Source organism: Cyprinodon tularosa, unplaced genomic scaffold (genome assembly GCF_016077235.1).
Source record: "Cyprinodon tularosa strain WSP-4 unplaced genomic scaffold, ASM1607723v1 ctg5, whole genome shotgun sequence".
NCBI lineage: Eukaryota > Metazoa > Chordata > Actinopteri > Cyprinodontiformes > Cyprinodontidae > Cyprinodon > Cyprinodon tularosa.
Window position 1 is genome coordinate 1,842,356 of NW_024039229.1, and position 25,145 is coordinate 1,867,500.

The window sequence follows — 25,145 nt, forward strand, 5'->3', positions numbered from 1 at the left end:
TGCTAGAATTCAAGAAAATGTATTAAGGTTAGGAGGGATATTTAGATATAATATGGTTGAACATATTCAGCTTTTAACACTAAAATGATATCTTATTTTTCCTTAGCCAAAATACCCATTAGAAAAACTACCTACACCAAAGAGTGAATCAAGCCTCAACTCATAAGGCCGTTCTAAAACTGATATAGTACTAGACAATTATGTTTAAAATGATCCACAACAGAGACTTTGACCGGCCCAATTTGATAAGGTTTTATAAGACAATAAAAGTAGAAATATTCTCAAGTGTATCTCTCATGAAAATGAGAACAATAGGCTCCTTTCTAAAAGGTGCGTATAAGTATATGGTAATGGGACCAAGGCTTGGCTAAACTAGTTGATGATAAGAGTTTCGCACTCTGCTGATTTTCAGGGTCTCCAACAAAAGCTGTGTCATATATGGAGAAGAAGAAGGTAGACAAGGATTATAATGTAAGCTCTGCAACAGAACAAACAATAAAGGATTCAGAAGTTCCTTTAGACCAGTTCACACTGATAAGTAAAAACCAAAGATGTTTTTGCCTGAGGTAACCTAACTGATTGTTGCACCACGTTAAAATTGTGCTGGGTGTCTGGAAAGTCATATGCAATACCTCGTTATCAAAATTACTTCTTTCTAATTCCTGATAGAGTAATTAAATTATAGTATATGTTGCTTTCTCCACAGCGAAGTTTGGACATTCTCTTTTAATAGGTAGAAATTCTATGTAATTGCTTAAGGATTAAGGAAACAACATAAGGCGGATTTGACACGTATGATTGTAGCTAGAATGTCTAAGAAACCAGGAAACCAAAAAAAATTTTGTTTGGGGATTATGCATTGGAGGTTGTCCCTAAGATTTTCTAAAGCTGGAGCATCATTTCCAGATTCTTGGTCTTACTGACACCTTAAAACAAACATATCTTGATGCATAGAGGCCCTAGTATAGTTTGGTAGTTCTAATTGTTTTAAATCCACATAAAGTTTAACTCAGGTTCAATCAATGATGTGTTTTCAGGTGCTTTGAAAAATGTGCCAAATTGATATTGCTGCAACTCTCATCATGCTCCTTTATATCAAGCAAAACTTGTACTTCAACTAAATGAATCATCTTAATTTAACCCTAACCCTGGCCCCTTTGTATAATTCTTTTTTTCCTATTCTGTTTTAGTAAGAAATAAATTATTTTCAGTATCCTTCTGTAAAAATATAGATATGAATGCAGGCAAATATTATTCTATTTTTAATGTATATGTCTCTTTTACTTTGCACAAATAAAGGCTTCTAGTACCACACTTAGTCCTGTTATCTATAGAAAAATGCAGATGACTCTGCAGTGGTTGGGATGCATCAGAGATGCTGATTAGAGGGAGCTGCTAAACTTCTTTGTGGTGTAGAAACAATCATCTGAGGTTGAATGTAAACAAAATAAGTGAGATGATTGTAGATTTTAGAAGAAACAGGACAAGCTGATTCTTACTAACATCAGGGAGAAGAAGTGGACGTGGTGGAGAAATATAAATACCTTGGTATCACCTGGACAACAAATTTCACTGGAGACACGACTGCGAGGCCATAGAACGTGCAGAAAAAATGTACTTCCTAAGGAAGCTTTGGTCCTTTAGTGTTTTTGGTAAGATGCTACAGATCTTCTGTAAGTCTGTTGTGGAGAATGTAATCTATCTTTTGCCATCATGTTGGGGTAACAGCATCATAACAAAGGACTCAAAAGCAGATAAAGAAGAGTCCTATAGGCACCAAATCTGCTCTGGGTTCTGCCCCTTCTTTTGACGATCTCATGAGTTGATGAAATTAGGGCAACGCCACTTGGGCAAACTGTATTTCACCCGTTTCTTAAGAATCACATATCTATTGGAGTCTCAACATATTATTACCTGTATTTGCTATTAATTTAAATTTCATTGGTGATCTAAAGTAGCAGAAGGTATAAAACAATAATTCTCATTATCTGCAATTTAACAAGGTGACACAAAAAGTCTCACTGCTTCTTCCTATTTTTTTCCAAATCCCATGGGGGCAGGGGCGGACAAATGCAACATCTTTAAAATGACTTAAAACAAAATTTATTATATTTTAGAAAACAAGCATTTTTTGTCGACACAAAGTTAAAAGTAGTGTAACTTAATTCGGCTAACTGACCAAGGTAAAAGAAGCTAACCTTTTAACTATTGAGCACACCTGGCTCTCCCCTTTATATCATGATCTAACAGTTACTTTACTCACAACAAAGAAAATCTTTTTACTTTTGTTATCCATCAGGTAGAATTGTATCGGTCATTAGTCACTCTAACACTACAGATGCTCCCGACTCGTACAAGCACCCCTTTACTGCAAACTGCAGATATGGGCGGGGCTCAATGTTGAGGCACTCAACATTGAGCCCCGCCCGATCTGCGGTCTGCAGTCTGGGGTTATTCAACTCGGTGTAGGTACCATATCTGCTTGGGTGGTCAGATCTCCTGGGGTCCCGCACATGCCAGTGACGTTAGGCTCTATTATTGGCTGAACATTGCCCAGACAACGATAATAACAATGCAGCGTCCGTGTGCCAAGTCCGGAGCATCTATGGTGTTGCATGTCTAATGACCGATGAAGTTTTACGTGATGGATAACAAAACTGAAAAAATATATTTATGGTGAACAAAGTAACTGCGAGGCCATATAAAGGGGGAGAGCTGAATAGGGCTGCGGCTAGCTGTGTTTAGTAGCTAAGAGGTTAGCCTGTTTCAGCTCAGTCAGTTAGTCATATTAAGCTACATAACTTTTAACTGCATCAACAACAAGCGTTCATTTTCTGCAAGTAGAATTTTCTTCAAGTAGGGTTTTCTAGTCACCTCCTGCTATTAATTCTAGATTCTCTACGAAACTAATTTTTTAGGATGTTCCATTTGTCCTTCTGTGCCCTCAGATTCCTCAGGACAGTCAGATACGAACAGTCTAGTAATTTTTTTTATCTTGATATAAATATAAAACATTTTATTCAACCTTTACAGTATCTGACTTAGTTACTTATAAACTCTGAGCTACTGTTTAGGAGACTCATGACTCAACAGTGGAGATAGTCTGGAGAGATTTAGTAACAATAATTACGCTTTTCATAATTTTCTCTTTTTTCATATTTGTCACACCAGTGTTTTTGAACAAATAGTTAATTAATTATGACAACAACAGTAAATACATTTTTTTTCCAGTTAAGGTTTTTATTATTAAGGGAGTCAGAAACATTTTATTCTTCTCAAACACTCTTTTTTTTAACCACTGTATATAAAAAAGTTTTTGTTTTCGTTAGTTTGAGAACTGTTGAGAAGACGGCCTTGTTCTTTTACAACCCTTTTAAGGAATTAAGCCCCCCTTGTCCTTAAAAGCTAATGTTGCCTCTGGCTATCGGTTTTTGGAAAACCAGTATAGATACAAATTAAAACTACTGACATATATTTCGTTTTGAATTTAGACAGCTAAAGGAAAAAATAAAACACATGGATACTTAATTAGTGCAGAACATTACTATTATTGCTTTTTATAAAGGATGGAATATTTGTGATTTGTGGATTTAATTAGATAATTATAATCAATCACATCCTATGAGATGTTGAAGCAAAAGGTTTCTGAAATGGATGACCTACAGTGGAAAATGCTCACAGGTGCCCACCATGATATTACAGTGTTAAAAGTGTGTTTCTTTGACAAAACAGAGAATGGCATGAACAAGAGAAGATAACCTGGCTGATGAGCTGACAAAAATATAAATAAAATCCTAACCAGAACAGAACTGCAGAACAAACCAGATAGCTGAGAACTGAAATTAAAAGAACTAAATCAGACTAACTCAAAAAATCCTGGCAGTGAAAAAGCAAGAAACCAAAAGTAATCAAATGTACGAACATCAAACCCTGACAAATCTCCAAGCAATACAAGGCTTTGTCCATATAAAGCCTCAACTCACTGCCGACCCAGACATTTGAATTGAGAAAGCTTCCTGGAGAGGGAGCGAAACGTCTTCAAACCTTGAAAACCAAGTCCAGTGGATAGTTTTTTCTAAACTTTTACAGAATGACAAATAAGAACATGGAAAAGTTAACTGTAGTGCAAAAACAAAATCAAACAAGGAAAACACCTGCCCTCTTTGCAGAGTTTGTTTAATAAAGATTTATGACAGGCAAATGATGAGGGGGTTTTCTAGAAGTCTCCTTGTCAAGCAGGTTATAACAAAGCAGTCTCAGGAAACTGAGCCAAGAGGAAGACTAGCAAATAAAAAGGACTGAATAAAGAGCATTGTGATTTGTTTGGCACAAGAATCTGATTCATACGGTGCAGTGTTGAAAAAACAAGGATAAGAAAGTTTTTACAAAAAAATAGCTTTAAAAAGCCTTTTTCATTTGACCCTTTACGACTAAGACATTGTTTGTTGAGCAGACTGAGGCTTCAGTAGTTCAGGGTCGATGCATCTATAGCCTGCAGCGCATTTTCCCTGAATTTACTTTGCAGTTGGAATCAACTGCAAATTGATTTGGGATCCCCCTTACTGAAATTGGTAAAGATTTCTTTAAAAAAAAATTTTATTCTTAAACTGTCAGTTGTTATCAAACTATAAACATACAAATATTACCACAACTTACCTGGCATCCTATATGCTTTCCAGGACAACTCTGCCAAGTCTTATCAAGACAGGTTGGACACACAAATTTGTTATGGTCATCCAGCATATTGAGTAACCCTGATCTAGTAGGTGGATTAGGCCTGTTTCAGGGGGTAGTTTTGCAGATTATTGACCTCTGGCAAATTCTTTCCACTCTCAGGTTCTATTTAAATACAAGAAAAACATTTTAGGAAAGTTAGCCAGGCTTTATTTATATAGTATTTATAATTTTCACATTTTGAAGTGCAGAGCATTAGTGTTATGCAGAAGACAGGAAAGCATTAAAAAGTAAAGTAAAAACTAAGGAGAAATCCCACTAACACTAGCCTTGGAGCTGTGCAGATTCAGACTCTTAAATAAAAGCTATTTAAATACAGCTGAGAACAGGTGGGTCTTTAACCTGGATGCAAATAAACAGTGTTTTAGCTGATTTGAGTCTTTCTCGACATGTGGGGCACATAAACTGAAAGCAGGTTCTGACTGGAAACTGATGAAACACCTTATCCAGATGACCTAAGCAATCTGGTGGCTTTATACTGGGAAGGGGGTTACGGGTGTATTTTGGTCCAAAAGGATTCAGAGCTGTAGAGACCACCATCAAGACAAGTCTACCTTTATCTATCATTAAATCTACCCTGTGTGAGAGTCACTCCAAACATTACCAGCTTCTTATTTTGGTCAAGGTGTTTGTGGCCCATCTATTCAGCGTGGTAAGGAACTGGGTTTAGATCATGCGTCCTTAAAGTGTGACTCAAGTAATGAAATTGCAATAACTTCAAATCAGCTACAATATTCAAAATATATGAATAATAATTAACCCATTGTAATATCAATATTTAGATCTAAATAGAACTAATTTTTAAATTATTATAAATCAAAACAAGTTTGTTCATGAATATGTTAAATGTAACTAACCTCTCTAAGAATCTTTCCCACTCTAGCCTTACCTGCCCAAACTCCCACTGACGACAGAAAACCTGTAATGACTTTTCTTCCATAACTTGGACCCTGTCTGTCAGGAAAAAAAAAAGCCCCTCTGTCTAGTCATGTAAGTATGACTTAGTAAAACATATTTTACAACAGAAACACATAATTTATGTAAAAATTGAAACATAATGTAAATTACACACATCATAAGCCTAGGCTTTCCAAGCAGAGGAGAAAAACCTGTGCTTGAAAAGCCCAAAGAAAACAAAAACCCAGACCCGCTGAATCCTGACACAAATGAAAAATGGCTGTATTGTCAAGGGAGGAACCTCTGCGGGTGGAGACAGCAGGTTAGTGACCACGTCTTTCTTGAAGTGGATGATCTAAAATGAGTGAGTCACTAACCTAGCTTATAGTTCAGTCTGATATTAATGGAGCCTAGGCGGAAATTCAACTGAAGAAACTCATTGTTCCGCCTGCAACACAACCAATAAGCTTTGAACCACACCTCCACGAAAGCCAATCAGCATCCAAAGTTCATCTTAAAAGGCCTCAGATATGCACTTGTCTGCTCCTGTGTGCAGGCGGCGGATGCACTGTGACTTCTTTCAGATTACCCAGTTTCAACCCACCTCCAGCCCCTCCTCCACCATCGCAGCTAAAGCTTCAACAGAGTGTCATTCCTCCCGGACTCTTACTGCGTTACCTGTCTCAGATTTTCGGAAAAAAGGAACAGAATTTCGCACAACACCTAGAACACTTTAGTAGGTAACTACAGATGAGACGCAAAGTATACAATTTAAAAAAGAAAAATGTTATTGCGTCAGCCAGTTGTTGAAATTTTAAGGATAAAAACGGCTGTAGCTCGCGGACACTGCAGGAAGGGGAGCAGGGCACCGCCCAATCACAGACACTCTGCAGGTGAAACACAGGTAAGTGACCATGATTATCTGACAGAAGATGATTATCTGAGTTGGTTACTTACCTGGTTTAACAGTCCAGTCCAAGAATGACTCCAGAGCTGCAGTTCCAGAGGTCATGCTAGAAGCTGATCCTGATCAGGGATACACATCAGGCAGGAACGGACAGAACAGGTTGCAGGTCAGGCAGGAACAGAACAGAAGGCAGGATCCAGGCTTCCAGGCAATAACAGAGCTTCCAGACAGGTTTAGAGTCAGACTGAGTTCTGAAGCATGGCCAGATGGTCACTCACAGGAGCAGACAGGATCAGGTGCAGATGAGCAGGCTCAGTGGAAGAGGGTAGCCGAGACAGGACGTGGAACCAGAACTTGATGCAGGACTTTAAACTGGTCTCCTCCCTGGAGCCAGGCTTGCTAAGATAAAAACTGAACCTCCCCACATATAGAGCCAAAAACCCAGAGGACTCCGCATGGGAGGAACAGTGGACAATCAGGAGACGAGACAAACACAAAAACCTCTTTCCACTGGCCGCCAGGATCCAGGACATGAACCATGAAATAAAACTGAACAGACAGACTCACAGAGAAAAAATAATGATCTGGCCCCGAATGCTCAGGCTGAACAGAATATAAAGCAAAGGAAACAGGTGAAAGGAATAAATGATAATTACAGCAGTTTTTTCCACGGTCCATGTCCTGGATCGTGGGCCAGTGGAAAGAGGGTTTTGTGTCTGTCTCGTCTCCTGATCGTCCATAGTTCCTCCCCTGCGGAGTCCTCATGGTTTTGGCTTGGAACGTGGGGAGGATCAGTTTTTATTCCTGTAAGCCTGGCTCCAAGGAGGAGACCAGTTTGAAGTTTCCGGGATCAAGTTCTGGTTCCACGTCATGTCACTGTTATCCTCAACCACTGAGCCTGCCCGTCTGCTTCTGAGCCTGTCTGCTTCTATGCGTCTCCGCCTGGTCACGCTCCTGGACTCCATCGGACTCTGAACCTGCCTGGGAGCTCTTAGGATTTCCGGAAGCCCGGATCCTGCCTGATCTGTCTGTTCCTTCTTGATCTGTCTTCCCCTGACTCTGTTCGGCTTCCTGCAAGTCCTCTGGGGCTGCAGTACCGGGGATACTCTGGATGACGTGCGCCCCTTCCAGGGCTTGGACTGAACTATTAAACCAGGTAAGTGACTCACTCTGATAATCATCACCTGTCAGATGATCATGGTCACTTAACTGTGTTTCTACCACAACTAGAGTGTCTGAGATTGGGAGGGGGTCTGTCGATTCATCTTGTAGTGGTGCATCAAATGCAACGTAGATTCCCATCCAATTAGATTGAATTTGGTATTGATGACGTGAAAAATAATAACGGTAACTCCATTGAAATGATTCAAAACTAAAGTAACGAGCCAATTTTTTTAAAATGTAAGGAGTAGAAAGTACAGACATTTGTGTAAAACTGTAAGGAGTAGAAGTAAAAAGTCGCCATAAAAATAAGTAGTAAAGTAAAGTAAAAATATCAGAAAAATCTACTTGAGTACAGTAACGAAGTATTTGTACTTCGTTACTTCCCATCTCTGGCGGTTGGTGACTTCACTGCACCTTGCACTACCAACTAGCTATCAGCAATCCAGTGAAAAAATACAGATCAGTGACACCCAAACACACCCACATGGGAACCCTGACAGTGTGAGTTTGTTAAACCCTAATAATACCTGCCTGTTGCATGTCAGAAATGATGTTTCCCCAAGTAGTTTATCTAATTAGGAAGATTCCTCTGTCAGGATAAAAAGTCATCTTTATTATGCAGGTGGCAATGATTTGGGAATGGAATGAGAGCAGTATTCTTGAACTGAGAACATAGTGTAATATTTTGATTAGGCTGGAGGCATGGATATCTCTTCATCTGCAAATGTGTATGATGTAATGATGTGATGATCCTTACCACCAGACTTCACCAACTATTAAGAAATTCACAATAAAAATACCACAAAAAATAAGCTATTTTTATTTTTTATTTAGGCATTTAAACCTGACAGAAAAAAAAACCTTGAGGCCTGACATTGTCATCTGGTCAGAGCAAGCCAAAAAGATCATTCTGGTGGAACTGACTGTGCCTTGGGAGGAAGGCTGTGAGGAGGCCCATGAGAGGAAGAACCTAAAATACCAAAACCTCATCATGGACTGCAAAGACAAAGGCTGGCAAGCATGACTGTTTCCAGTTGAGGTCGGATGCAGAGGATTCCCAGCACAGTCAATGTGGTCTGTGCTCACTGCACTTGGAATATCTGGCAAGGAGAGGAAGACAGCTGTGTGCAGGATTGGGGAGGCAGCAGAGAGAGCCTCATGCTGGTTGTGGTTTAAAAGGGAGGAGGGGGGCTGGTGGCCTGGAGATGATGGGCAGTGACCTGGCCAAAAACCACCCACAGTCACATTAGGGAGTGGCTGTATGTATAGCATCACATGATGTATTCAATAAGTCATAGTGTACAGGAACATCTGCCATGAGTATGGGCTGGAAGTCCCAAGGTCAAAATGGAAGACACCTCCTAAGGTAGTTGAGAATGACCGAGCTAAGATCCTATGGGACTTCAAGATCCAAACTGACAAACAGGTGATGGCTAACCAACCAGACATCATGTTGATCGACAAACAGCAGAAGAAGGCAGTAGTGATAGATGTGGCAATCCCAAGCGACAGCAACATCAAGAAGAAAGAACACGAGAAGCTTGAGAAATATCAAGGGCTGAAAGAGGAGCTAGAAAAGATGTGGAAAGTAAGAGCAGCAGTGGTGCCAGTGGTAATTGGAGCACTGGGGGCTGTGACCCCCAAACTGGGAGAGTGGCTACAGCAGATTCCAGGTAAAACATCAGAGGTCTCTGTCCAGAAGAGCGCAGTCCTAGGAACAGCTAAGATACTGCGCAGAACCCTCAAACTCCCAGGCCTCTGGTAGAGGACCCTTGAGGATGACACATACCACTCCACGAGGGGTGAGAAAACAGTTAGTAGTTTGTTTATATATATATATATATATATATATATATATATAGTCTTAAATGCAACAGGCAGAAGCAAAATCTTATTTTGTCTATCCCTGCATATCATTACTTCTTCATTAAAAGTAAACCAAAGAGAAAACAGGAGTGTCTTGATTCTAGTCACATTTTAACTATTTAATTTAGGTTTAATGTAAAAAACTATTACCAAAATGAAACTACAACTTTGATTTGAGAACTAATGCTACTGAACAGTTTCACCACATGGCAACAACTAACGCGTTGATAAAATCTATACACTACTAATAACAATTGCCCCTAGTTTCTCACATTTCTGAAATATCATCCAAAATCTCTAAAACATGGTGGTTAGCCCACAAGACCCATGTAAAGAGGCCTTAGGCTATGTTCACACAGCAGCCTGAAGTGACCCAAATCGGATTTTTCTGCCCATATTTGACCTGTATCTGATATTTTCATGAACAACACAGATCAGATTTTTTTTCAATCCGACTCAGGCCACTTGGCTGTGTGGTCCTGAATCCGATACTTATCAAATCTTTTCAAATGCGATCTGTGTATAAACGGCCTGGTCGCATTCATCCGACCGAATGTCACTCAACAAAGGTCACTATTCTGCATCTACATCTCAATTCACAAAATTCACAAAGCCATTTACAACTGTGTTAAATGTCTCTAAAATTCACACCATTCAAACTACACAAGTAATACTACACTGCGCATGCACAAATTGCGAACTGCGGACAAATTGGATAACATGAGCAAGTAGATTTTCTTTGCTGTACTTTCAACTTTTAAGACTTTCTTCCAGCAGGGTGTGTCACAAAGAGGTGATACTTTCAAGGTTGAAGAAAAGCTGGAATATCGGAGAAATTAAACCTTGATGTTGCGTTCAATACTAGTGAAAAAAGCTGGGATATGTGACGACTACCTGATTTACTGGAAATAACGTTTTCTTTTTGATTGACCCAGTAATCCCATAACCAGCATATTTAAAAACATTGTAAAAAATGTCAAGGATAAGGTTGTAACTTAAAGAGCGTATTACAGTTCAAAGTCCAACTTTTATCAATGCTTGGAAAATGAGAGGAATAGTTTTTTCTTCAAAATATTCATATGAACCTTTTTTGTTTTTTGGGTTGTTTTTGAGCCTGTTGCACGTCTGAGAGGTCAGAAAAAAATTAATGGCCAAAGGAGACGGATTGAGATGTGATGTAAGAGAAATCAGTGGAGAGTAGGGTAACTGTCATGGTGAGAGTAAAGCATACTGTAGCTTTTGTGCAGTATTGGGGTTGTTGGCCAAAAAAGCACTTAGTAATTGCTTTAGATTGTAATGATTTTACTTAATTTATTGCTATACTGTAAAAGTAATGTCACTTCTGAGAGTCATAGTGTCAAAGTTTGTCATAAGATTCAATTTCCATGCGATAGTTTAGTCCTGCAGCCTACTGCTTTTTTTTTCTTAACCACAGACATAATTCTGAGAAAGTTTTTCTGGCTGTGATCTATTTACAGATTACCCAGCAAAATCTAAATGGTAATCGGTGAGACACACAAACTACAACTCAAGCAGAGTCAGCTGATTTTAATTTCATTGCTGTGCTCTGCCGGCAGTGGAAATAGATTAACTTTCCTTCCTTTTATTTAACATTTCCCCTGCATTCATATCAATCCCAATCACAGTTCTCTATCAGCGATCCTCTAGCAAGTGCGTGTGGGATCTCCTGTTTACTGCGCTGTCTGCTCTTGTAAGACACGCATCGGGACTGGAAGACCGGTAGATCTTTCTTCAAGAGGGAAAAAACTTTAATTAATTTCATCATTACTCAGCAGCAGTCTGTTGGTGAAGGAGCTCAGTATGCAATTGATGCATTTCAGACAGGAGCATGGTCTTCTCCAGACCAGCAGACATTGGTAAAAACTTCTTACCAAGTTTACTTATTTTTTCCAACACTTTTTCTCATAATTCCACTGTATATTACTGAGATCATACTGGATGGTATTGTGGTACTGTTGAAGGGTGCAATATATTGCAAGATGTCCCTAATATATTTATAAGACTTATATCCCTAAACCTTTCTGGGCCCCATTTAATCATAGGCTCTTACAATCTCTTTAATTTTTCCCATTTTTCTCTGTCTTTGAATAGAGGTTCTGAAATTCTGAAAAGGGATAGGGACCAGTTCCAGAGGTGGGATGGCAAGCCTGGAACTCCAGAGAAGAACGAAGAAGTCCCCCTCGTCCCAAGCTTGGGATTACTTCTCCGCCTCCTGACTTAGGTACCAAAAAAGTGTTATTGGTCCTAATAGGTTTGTAGAGACATCTGAAATGGTAAACAGACGTTGGGAGGTGCATGATGGTGAAGGAGCATGTGATGTAAAGAAGGAACAGTAACAAGGGGGAAAGTAGAGAGTTAGGAGCAGAATGACATCAGAGGATTAGACAAAAAGTAAATAAAGGGAATGCATGGACTCCAATAGCACAGGTATTAACTGAATACAGATGGGTACAATCAACTTTGTCTTACTTTGTATTAAAAGACAAGGATAGACTCCACAATTGTTGGGATCCAGAGGTTTGCCCTCCAGAGGGCAATGTGGATCCCTTCCTGTGGGCTTCTGTTTCTGTTGGGATGCAGGGGTTTGCCCTCCAGAGGGCGATGTGGATCCTTCTCTGGGAGCTGCTGCTCAGCGCTCAGACCTGATCCCCATCAGCTCTGTTGATTAAGCTCTCCCTACTTAAGCTGAGGGAGAGCTTCCCTCTGAGCCGGATTGGTGTCCTTTCCATGGTAGCAAGCCAGAGCCACCCTGCCTGTCTAGAACCTGTTAACCTGTAAGTCTGAAACCTGTACACCTGAACCTAACCTGCTTTGTCTCCTCCGCTCCCCAGGAGGAACCCTGTCTGTGTTTATCCAATAAATATTGGACTTTTGACCTGCGTCTGTGTCCGTGAGTTCTGCATCTGGGCTAGTAAACCTGCTGATCATGACAGAACAATCCGGCCAACAAACTAGCCCAGCAGACTCAATGGAGACATACCTGACAATGTTTGAGGAGGGACCGACAAACTCCACGGAACCTCACTGGACGGTTTCGTTCTGTCGATGGCAGGAGATTCTGAGCCGTCTGGAGACCCCTGAGCCCGCTCTGAGCCGTCGAGAGACCCTACGGTCCGCTCTGAGCGGTCTGGAGACCCCTGAGCCCGCTTTGAGCGGTCTGGAGACCCCTGAGCCCGCTCTGAGCCGTCAAGAGACCCTTCGGTCCGCTCTGAGCCGTCTGGAGACCCCTGAGCCCGCTCTGAGCCGTCTGGAGACCCCTGAGCCCGCTCAGCGCCGTGCATGGACCTTTAAGCCCTCTTCACTCCGGTATGTGGTGCCACGGTCGGTGGCCTCCTCTGATCCGGAGCCGCAATCGGCGGCCTCCTGCGTTCCTGTGGAGCCAAAATCGGTGGTCTTCTCTGCTCCTGGTGTGGAGCCACAGTCGTTGGTTTCCTCTGTTCCTGGTGTGGAGCCACAATCGGCGGCCTCCTCGGTTCCTGATGCGGAGCCACAGTCAGTGGCTTCCGGTGTTCCTGATTCGGAACCGCAATTGGCGGCCTCCTCAGTTCCTGATTCGGAGCCACAGTGGGTGGCCTTGTCTGAGCCTGTTTCTGAGCTGCAGAAGCGGAGGCGGCGTCCTCCTCGGAGCCTCCTGCAGAAGCAGAGTCGGCGTCCTCCTCGGAGCTTCCTGCAGAAGCAGAGACGGCGTCCTCCTCGGAGCTTCCAGCAGAAGCAGAGACGGCGTCCTCCGCGGCCGGCCTCCGCAGCGTCTGCTTCAGCTCCGTTTCCGCGGTAGGTCACCTGGAACTCTGCCTTGCCTCCGGCCCCACGGCCGGTCACCTGATACTCTGCCCTGCTGCCGATCCCACGGCCGGCCACCTGAGACTCTGTCTTGCCTCCGGCCCCATGGCCGGCCTCCTTAGACTTTCCTTGTCCTCGCCCACCCTGGGTGGGTTGTTTTGAGTTTCGGACCCTGTCCTGACCCTAACCTCCTTTCCATGGTAGCAAGCCTGAGCCACCCTGCCTGTCTAGAACCTGTTAACCTGTAAGTCTGAAACCTGCTTTGTCTCCTCCGCTCCCCAGGAGGAACTCTGTCTGTGTTTATCCAATAAATATTGGACTTTTAACCTGCCTCTGTGTCCGTGAGTTCTGCATCTGGGCTAGTAAACTTGCTGATCATGACAACAATATGTCTTTTTCAGTCATTAGACCAGTCTTTTTCTTCTACACCTATTATTATAAACAGTGTAGGGTGCTGAAATGTACAGACATTTACTGATAAAAAAAAAACAGGCATTTGATCAGAAGTGGGGTTGTGAGTATCAGCTGACATTTTGATCCAGCTGTCAAGTTATGCCTAATTTTTTAGTAAAACGTGATTAGCAAACACAGAAGTACGGTTAGAAATATCTGCATAGAGGTCACCCAAAATTGAAAAGAAAGAGGAAGATTTTTCCTGGATGACAGAACATAACACATGTTGACATTTTCTTCTACATTCCTGTGACTCTGATATGAATGCTGACCTCTACAGGTTCTTGTTAACACACACTATTACCCACCACAAATACACTATATTGCCAAAAGTATTTGCTCACCTGCCTTGACTCACATATGAGCTTAAGTGACATCCCGTTCCTAATCCATAGGGTTCAATATGACGTCGGTCCACCCTTTGCAGCTAGAACAGCTTCAACTCTTCTGGGAAGGCTGTCCACAAGGTTTAGGAGTGTGTTTATGGGAATTTTTGACCATTCTTCCAGAAGCGCATTTGTGAGGTCGCACACTGATGTTGGACGAGAAGGCCTGGCTCTCAGTCTCCGCTCTAATTCATCCCAAAGGTGTTCTATCGGGTTGAGGTCAGGACTCTGTGCAGGCCAGTCAAGTTCATCCACACCAGACTCTGTCATCCATGTCTTTATGGACCTTGCTTTGTGCACTGGTGCACAGTCATGTTGGAAGAGGAAGGGGCCAGCTCCAAACTGTTCCCACAAAGTTGGGAGCATGGAATTGTCCAAAATGTCTTGGTATGCTGAAGCATTCAGAGTTCCTTTCACTGGAACTAAGGGGCCAAGCCCAGCTCCTGAAAAACAACCTCACACCATAATCCCCCCTCCACCAAACTTTACACTTGGCACAATGCAGTCAGACAAGTACCGTTCTCCTGGCAACCGCCAAACCCAGACCCGTCCATCAGATTGCCAGATGGAGAAGCGCGATTCGTCACTCCAGAGAACGCGTCTCCACTGCTCTAGAGTCCAGTGGCGGCGTGCTTTACACCACCGCATCCGACGCTTTGCATTGCACTTGGTGATGTATGGCTTGGATGCAGCTGCTCGACCATGGAAACCCATTCCATGAAGCTCTCTGCGCACTGTTCTTGAGCTAATCTGAAGGCCACATGAAGTTTGGAGGTCTGTAGTGATTGACTCTGCAGAAAGTTGGCGACCTCTTCGCACTATGCGCGTCAGCATCCGCTGACCCCGCTCCGTCAGTTTACGTGGCCTACCTCTTCGTGGCTGAGTTGCTGTCGTTCCCAAACACTTCCATTTTCTTATAATACAGCTGACAGTTGACTGTGGAATATTTAGGAGCGAGGAAATTTCACGACTGGATTTGTTGCACAGGTGGCATCCTATCACAGTTCCACGCTGGAATTCACTGAGCTCCTGAGAGCGACCCATTCTTTCACAAATGTTTGTAAAAACAGTCTGCATGCCTAGGTGCTTGAATTTATACACCTGTGGCCATGGAAGTGATTGGAACACCTGATTCCAATAATTTGGATGGGTGAGCAAATACTTTTGGCAATATAGTGTATTTAGATAAACTTAAATAAGTAACAAAAGCAATTTATTTTCCCTTTAGGATGACTAAAGTATTTTGAGTTCAGCTAATGTCTGTTCGTTTAATAAATTAACATGCTAACTGATAAATATCTGTTTGCTGAGAAGGAAACACATTGTGGTTGTAACTTGATCTCCTGGTTAGGTTCCTGAACTATGCTGCGGTAACTTCTCCTCTGAAACTATGTGGATCTTCTCAAATTTCGTAGAGAGCCACACCTAAAATTCTTGAATGATTAAAACAGGAAACACTATTAGTACGTTCAACAGTAAAAACCACACTCAGTTCTGCTCTAAACAGGATGAAGAACCTTATAGCTCTGCTTTTGGTCTTCTGTATGGCACATGCAGGTAAATGCAACCATAGATATATATATGGATATGAAGATCTAAATACTGCTTAAAATCAAATCAAATGTTAGGTGCAGTTATTTGTCTAAAAATCTCATCAATATTTACACAACTACTGTCATCTAACAAAGTTCAATTATTTACAGCTTTGTGCCTGTCAAGTATTGTCGTGTTAATCTTGCAATCAGTTGGGATGCAGCACTATATGGAAAGCATGGGATGCTGATGTGGACAGGGAACAAAATATGATGGCCGGAAATCTATTTTAAGAGGGCATATTATGTATTTAACAATTCATGCATGTTATGATCGCTGCATAAGACACATTACTGATTAAGCCCTCCTGTGCTTGTGTTCTTGCTTCGCCTTGAGAACACACTTAAGCACAATTGTTACCATTTTAATTGTATTTTTGTTTGCTAAGAGGAAGTAGCAAGACAGGAACCAAGAAAGAAAGCAGAAAATGAGGGTGAGCATAAGTTACTCCTAGTTAATGAGCTACCTTTGTCCTGCAATAGTTCACTGATCTGTATAACAGATCATACATTCATCATGTGTTTATGTTAAATATTAAAACTTTGAAGTGAAATACTTGATTTAAATATTATCACCTGGATATAACACTGCAAATATATAACTGATGACTGATCTCTAGCAAAAATCATGTAAGATTGTTTATGTTTTTTCTACCTCCTTAAGACAAAGTGATATTATGCTGTGAGAATGGAAAGAATAAAGAGTAAAAGAGAGAGAAATAATCAGGACAGGCAAAGAAGGAAGAACGGTTGGACTAAAATTAGATGCAGCAGCCATTTAAAGTGTATTTAAAGCCGTTAAAAATGCTTAGTTATATGATTTAAGGGAGTATAGCACAGACAAGGGATTAGGGAGGTAGACTTGAGGTTGGGTAATCGCAACTTTATAGTGCACTTTAGTGAAGATATATATTAATATACACTACTCAAAAAAATTAAAGGAACACTTTGTAATCAGAATAAAGCATCAAGTTAATTAAACTTCTGGGATATTGATTTGGTCAGATAAGTATGCAGAGGGGTTTTTTAATCAGTTTCAGCTGCTTTGGTGTCAATGAAATTAACAACAGATGCACTAGAGGGGCAACAATGAGACGACCATCAAAACAGGAATGGTCTGGAGAAGCCATGGAGAACCTTATGCTGCTTCTAACATCGTTCAGCATGACCGGTTTGGTGGTGAGTCAGTGACGGTCTGGGAAGGCATCTCCATAGAGGGACGCACAGACCTATACAAGCTAGACAACGGCACCCTGACTGCCATTAGGTATCGGGATGAAATTCTTGCACCCATTGTCAGACCCTTTGCTTGTGCAGTGGGTCCTGGGTTCCTCCGGGTGCATGACAATGCCCGGCCTCATGTGGAGAGAATATGCAGGAAGTTCCTGGAGGATGAAGGAATTGATACCAATTATTGGCCCCCGTGCTCGGCTGATCTAAATCCAATAGAACACCTCTGGGACATTATGTTTCGATCCATCCGACGCCGCCGGGTTGCACCTCAGACTGTCCAGAGTCTGAGGTGCAGGCTGCGGCAGGCTAGTCCAAAATGGACTAGCCTGCCGCATCATTTTTTCACTGTAATTTTTGGGGTGTCTGAATTCAGCCCTCTGTAGGTTGATCATTTTCATTTCCATCAAATGATGTGGCATCCTTTTCTTCCTAACGCATCACCTAGTCCATATCAGTATAAATAAACGGCATGATTTTTTGATATTTTGATAATGCTAGTAAGGTAGATTAAATTAAATGAGATAGATACTACTAAGCGTTTTGTACCAGACTTCAGACTTTAAATTGTCTAACATACTTCCTAATGATTACCAATCTGGTTACCAAGTAGCCATTGCTTAAGTTGTTTCTTAAATGAAACAAAGGTGGCGCTGTCTTTGAATGCTATGAGCAGTGACATTTAATAGGTTAAACACTAGAAAACAATGTTTAATTATCTTGAGATTTTCAAAATTTTGGAAGCTTTATTTGTCTATAAGGGTATGTGTGAAAAGACTACAGCTTCCAATCAAGTATTTTGATGGATCTTTTATAAAATCGATCTATCGGGTTAAAGGAATAGTACACCCAAAACATGATTAGCCTTCATTTTCTACTCACCCCCATGCTGAACAACACTCTGGAGTACTTTTTTGATATCTCAAATGCATCTGGAGATCTGGGAGGCTTCTTGCTGTCTGCTGACATTCAAATAATGGAGGTCTATGGTGCCCGAGGCAGAAAGGTCCATAAAAGTCCACAAAAAACGTGTCAATATTCCTCCATACTGCTCGTCCAATGTATTCCAAGTGTCCTGAGTGGGTAGCTTCCATAATTTACTCGAAACAAAGTCATTTAGAATGTTTTTAGAGCATAAACAGTAGTGTATAGGATTTCCTGAAAGCGCGCGCCTGCGAGTTCACGACCCTACGGAAACTGCGGCAGACCAAACCAGAGGAAAGTGCGCATTCAGCTCAGCAAAGAACTCATGCTCTTCCTCAACACTGAAGTCCTCAGACATTTTTCTTTCGTTGTTTCTTTCTTTGCACAGGTAAACAGCACATTTCTTCTTCTACGCTTGCATTATCAAGAGCAGACGCTGAATGCGCACTTTCATCTGGCTTGGTCTCCCGCAGTTTCTGTAGGCTCGTGAACTCGCAGGCGCGCGCTTTTAGGAAATCCTATACATTACTGTTTATGCTCTAAAAACATTCTAAATGAATTTGTTTCGAGTAAATTCTGGATGCTACCCACTCAGGACACTTGGAATACATTGGACGAGCAGTATGGAGGAATATTGACACGTTTTTTGTGGACTTTTATGGACCTTTCTGCCTCGGGCACCATAGACCTCCATTATTGAATGTCAGCAGACAGCAAGAAGCCTCCCAGATTTCCAGATGCATTTGAGAAATCAAAAAAGTACTCCAGAGTGTTGTTCAGCATGGGGGTGAGTAGAAAATGAAGGCTAATCATGTTTTCGGTGTACTTTTCCTTTAAGTACAGTAACACCTGCAAACGAACACAATGTAGAACAATAATCAGTTGGAGAGAAAATCATGCAGTGGAGATAGGCCTTAACTGCCTCTGATCTAATCAAATCTATTTTTAATTTAGCCGGTTAAATTTAATGGTGTTTGTAACCTTTTTCAAGTTTTTTAAGGAGAGTTTGGAGTCCAATTAAACACAGAACTATAAGTAGAGGCCATTTACATTTTGCCATTATTTGATAAAATAATATTCTTTTAAAAAACTGTTTAGGCGATTGATTCTTAACTCTCTATGATTGCTCCTGCTTACCACATGGTAACTAGCAGCTGCTGTGCGCTTAATTTATTCAAAAGTAAAATACATAAAAAACAGAATTAAGTAATTGTTATTACTTAATTAATTATTTTGAACTGGATTTGTACCAACCCTGCTTTGTGAAACTGGAACCAGATGTGATCTTTCATTATTTGTAGGGGATCTAGTTAAATTAGTTAGATATTTATCTTCCCTTGAAACATCAACAAGGTTTCTAGAATCTCCTTCTTTCATCTGCAGAATATTACAAAAATTAGAAATACCCTTTCCATTGGTGAAAAAGTAGCCTCTGCATTTGTTACTTCAAGGCTGGACTATTGTAATTATTTACCATCAGGAAGTCCACAAACCGTAGTTAAAAGCCTTCAGCTGATCCAAACTGCTGTAGCTAGTGTTCAGAGATAATATCTCTCCTATCCTAGTGTAAATGATCAGTCATCCGGGTCATGGCAACCACTGCGATCCTGGTCATTGGATTGCAAATTTGAGAATTTGCCATTGAACTTCTGGCCAGAGAAAAAACAGGTAATATATAGCCAAAATTTCGAAGAAATTTTTTTTCAAGATGACTTGGATAATAGTGCGTTGTGACAAACACCAGATACAGCATGCTCAACAGGGACTTGCTCAATAGAACGGTAGTGTTCTTTGACAAACATGGATGTCTCTGGTAAATCACTTTCAAATTAACTTACTCTTGATTAAAAACACATAATTTATTGAACATTATCTAAGAATTTCATATTTAAAGTACTTTGAGAAGTTTGAATTTTTAATATGAACGGATTTTTCCTTGAAATTGGAAGACAATAAGACTTTCTCTCAGTTTTGGGAAGACCCTTCAAGACCTAACTAGGAGCCTTTGTCAATTCTATTGGCTCGCACCAGAGCAATATCTAGTTAGAGTGCTGATGTATTTAAGCAGCATAGAGGTTAATCCTCTCTTGTTTGGAATGAGTTTCATGACTGAACTGTAAATGCTTGGAAGCTGAACCCACAATCCTACCCCTCTGTTTAGTCATGGCTTTTCTCTTTTCACAAAGATGACTTCCTTGACCCCTCTTACAAACCACCTGTCTTCTTTGTCCAACATCTACAACCATTACACATGTATCACCTACACAAATGCACAGAAGAGCCAGTAAAGGGAATGAAGTATTCAGGCCAGATTTTCGGCTCATAGATTGCCCGTGGGTAAAAAAAAAATCACTCGAAAATACATTGACGGTAAAATAAAAGAAAGACAATCGAAATCCCTATTACGTTTGTCAGCCAATGGCAGCAAAGGAGCGCTCTGAAACTAGCAGTATTAGCCAATTAGAAGAAGAAGGGGGTGGGTTTTAGCAAAGTGTGTACCTCCTCCTCTCGGTTCTTGCTCAACTCGCCAGATAGATTGTGGTACAGTGCTGAAGTTCTACACTGAAAGTCACCTTGCGCCATTTACGGCTCCACTATAAACAGTAAAAAAAAATAAATAAATGAAACTTTGTGTTTGGAGAGAGGGATGATAGAGAGAACGGAACTGCATGGAGTGGACACAATGCAGTTCAAGCAGCTCTGGGAATAATCCAGCTGTATATTTTCACCTCAAGAACAAAAGATAACCTTTGAAGACCAAAATGTTTAGATTTTAGACAGAGAGGACAGGGGGTTTGAAAGAGGGGTCAACAAAGCCGTTACCTAAGAAGAAGAAATCATATATTAGATGATCCCAACTCTGGTGCTCCTGTTTCTTTGTTAGTGGGCAAAAATATTGATGTTAAAATTCTTTATTCTGTTTATCCAACAGCGAGACACTCTCTGAAATTTTTCTTTACGACTTCCACCGGTGTCCCAAACTTTCCAGAGTTTTTGGCTTCAGCAGAGATCGACAACACTATGTTTAGTTCCTGCAACTTTAGTAAAAAGATTATAGAAGGAAAAGACTGGTTTAAAAAATGGCTTCAAGAAGATCAACAGCGTTCAACGGCGGCTAAAGAAGGGTGTTTTGGAGAAATTCCCAAAGTCCTCAAATTTGCCCTCAATGATTTAATGACAAACTTTCAACAATATGAAGGTAAAGTATGACTTAATATTTTATACACATTATATTACTTTTTTTCTTTAGAATAATTTGTATTATTAGTTGAATTATATATATAAGCACAACACTTGGTTTTGTTCCCATTCTTTATGACATCCACACAAAGATCTAAACATTTTTCCACATATACATTATCACCATTTCCCACCCATTATTTTCCTGAAACCAGTCTAAGGCTCTGTTCGAAAACCTGGGCTGCATCCTCCAAGGACGCGGTCTTCCTAGACTGGATCCTTCGAAGTCCGTGAAAATAAGGAGACCGGAAATGTTTTGGCTGTGAATTCGAACAGGTCTACCCTTCGGCGATTTTACCGCCGTATGCTCTGTTGCTTAGCGACCATAAAAGTTGACACACAAAGCAGGAAAAGAATGAAAATCGAAGTTTTCAAAACTGTTTGTTTATTTATTTATTTTATATTGTAAAGTGAACAAAGACTCACAAGAATCCAGAGTGGAATAAAGGTTCCAACCACCGGGAGCAGGAACAAATAAAAGCAAATGTAATGATAGAAAACTTAGTCAGTTAAATAACATGCTGCTGTCATTCTGCAGATCTCTGATGTTGCTGCTATTTTCAAATATCCATTACTGTAAAAATGTCCATAGATGGATATTGGTTATTTATTCTCCAGTTTTATATTGTTAAAACACTTTACAAAACTGTATTGTTTATATTTTAACTCTTCCCTATTATGTTATTCTTATACATTCTGCTGCTGTAAATTTGCCCATTGTGGGACAATAAAGAGATTTTCCATTCTATAAAAGGGGTAGAAATGTATAAGTAAATCTAAACAATGTATGTATAAAAAATATATCTGCAAAATTTCTAATATTCAACATCAAAAATACTTAGTTAAGCATATTGTGCAAAACAGCAATAAAAAATTAAACTCCTATCAGATTTAGTCCCCAAACTGCAGATTTATTAGAATCTGTCCTTAAATTACAGCCAAACTAATTTACACAGTAACAGATAAAAACCTTTAGATAAATCAAACATTACCGCCACATATCTTACTTAATAACAATTAAAACAACTATTTTCATTCATCTGAGACGGAACTATTAAATGACTTGTATTATATTAAACTGAACTTCCAATATTAACCACTGTTCGGCGCCAAGTAACATTTCCTCTGATCAAGGAGCAGCCGGCTTGCTTGGTTTTCGCAATGAATACTGGGTAAACCAAGGATACCGAGGATACATCGGACCCGTCCATCAAATCTGGCAAAAAGAAGGACGCATTTTAAGGTCGCATAACGAGGAGTCTTGGAATCTGACCAGACCTCGGCGCCGTGCTATGACGTAATCGCCCTTCGAATCTGGCCTTCTAACGACGCGTCCTAGGTTTTCGAACAGAGCATAAATCTGTGAAACAGAGCACTTCTCCTTTGCTGAGATAATCCACTCCACCTCACAGGTGTGCCACAAAAAGATGCTGATTAGGCAGTATGATTGCACACCATGCGCACAGGTGTGCCTCAGGCTGCCCAAAAGAAAAGGCCACTCTGAAAGGTGCTGTTTAATCACACAGTACAATGCCACAGATATTGCAAGATTTGAGTGAGCTTACAATTGGCATGCTGACAGCAGTGATGTCAACCAGAGCTGTTGCTTATGTATTGAATGTTCATTTCTCAAACATAAGCCCTCTCCAAAGTCCTTTCATATAAATTGGCTGTACATCCAACCAACCGCAACACTGCAGACCACGTGTAACTGATTCACACCTTAGTACTAAACTTGACCCCTGACCCAAAAACAGCAATTCCCCATGTGGGGTCCACGCTACACAACGAGCAGTCTGTCTCCACAAGGTGCCCTTTTCCCTATAAATGGGCCACACAATGTTTCAAAAACCAGAGCACAAACACACACCCTTTGTTAAATGTGAGAAATTCCACAAAACATTAGATAATATAGGCACGATTGTACTTGTTTACGTTAATAAAGCTACTTTCAACTGCAATTTGTTTATGTTGTCCGTCCTTCTTTTGGTTTTAGTGTGATAGCAAAACTGCTTAAAACAACTTTATCATGTTGAGCTGTATTTGTCCCTTCAACCCCAATACTACCTTCAAATGTAATCAGAGTCTCAACCTCATCACATACGTTTAAATTACTTATTTTTTAATAGTTTGAGAAATTGAATTTTGCCTTAATTGTTGAAGGCTATCATTAGACCTCTAAATTAAATTAGCTTGTCCGTTATCAGAAATATTTAATGTAAAATTATGCATTCATGAATGTATGGATTTCAGGCTTTGAAATTGAAAAAAAAAAAAAAAACTCTAAATCTTTCTCTACTCTTAAAATCCTAAAATAAATGTGGGGGAAATCTATTATATAACAAAAAAAACAAAAAAAAATGTTTTCTCACCCCTCGTGGGGTGGTATGTGTCATCCTTAAGCTCGGGTCCTCTACCAGAGGCCTGGGAGTTTGAGGGTTCTGCGCAATATCTTAGCTGTTCCTAGGACTGCGCTCTTCTAGACAGAGACCTCTGATGTTTTACCTGGAATCTGCTGTAGCCACTCTCCCAGTTTGGGTTTCACAGCCCCCAGTGCCCCAATTGCCACTGCTGCTCTTACTTTCCACATCTTTTCTAGCTCCTCTTTCAGCCCTTGGTATTTCTCAAGCTTCTCGTGTTCCTTCTTCTTGATTCTTCTTGTTGCTGTCGCTTGGGATTGCCACATCTATCAATACTGCCTTCTTCTGCTGTTTGTTGATCAACACGATGTCTGGTTGGTTAGCCATCACCTATTTGTCAGTCTGGATCTTGAAGTCCCATAGGATCTTAGCTCGGTCATTCTCAACTACCTTAGGAGGTGCCTTTCATTTTGACCTTGGGACTTCCAGCCCATACTCATGGCAGATGTTCCTGTACACTATGACAGTTACCTGGTTATGGCGTTCCATGTATGCACTTCCTGCCTGCATTTCACACCCTGCTGTTATGTGCTGTATTGTTTCAGAGGCATCTTTGCACAGTCTGCATCGGGGGTCCTGCCTAGTGTGGTAGACCCCGGCCTCTATTGATCTTGTACTGAGTGTCTGTTCTTGTGCTGCCATGATTAGTGCCTCTGTGCTGTCTTTCAGTCCAGCCTTTTCCAGCCACTGGTAGGATTTTTTGATATAAGCCACTTCTGCAATTTGTCTGTGGTACAGACCGTGCAGCGGCTTGTCCCTCCATGATGGTTCTCCTTCCTCTTTCTTGTCCTCACTTTCGGTTTTCTCCTACCTGAGGTATTCGCCAAGCCAGTTGTCTTTGGGGGCCATCTTCCTGATGTACTCCTGGATCTTAGTTGTTTCATCCTGGACAATGGTCTTGACACTCACTAGCCCTCGGCCTCCCACGCTACGCTTGGTATACAGTCTCGGGGTGCTGGATTTGGGGTGTAATCCTCCATGCATTGTGAGGAGCTTTCTCGTCTTGATGTCAGTAGCCTCTATCTCCTATTTTGGCCAGTTTATTATACCAGCGGGGGATCTGATGACTGGCAGGGCATATGTGTTGATGGCTTGGATCTTGTTATTCCTATTCAGCTGACTTTTCAGGACATGCCTTACTCTTTGTAGGTATTTAGCTGTGGCAGCCTTTCTTGCTATCTCCTCATGGTTTCTGTTAGCCTGTGGCACCCCAAGGTATTTGTAGCTGTCCTGAATATCTGTAATGTGGCCTTCTGGTAGTTCAACCCCCTCGGTTCTGATCATCTTCCCTCTCTTTGAGACCATGCAACCGCACTTGTCCAGTCCGAATGACATTCCAATGTCATTGCTGTAGATCCTGGTAGTGTGGATCAGTGAGTCGATGTCTTGCTCACTCCTGGCATACAGCTTGATGTCATCCATGTAGAGGAGGCGACTGATGATTGTTCCGTTTCGGAATTGGTATCCGTAGCCAGTCTTTGTGATGATCTGGCATAGGGGGTTCAGGCCTATGGAGAACAGCAGTGGGGAT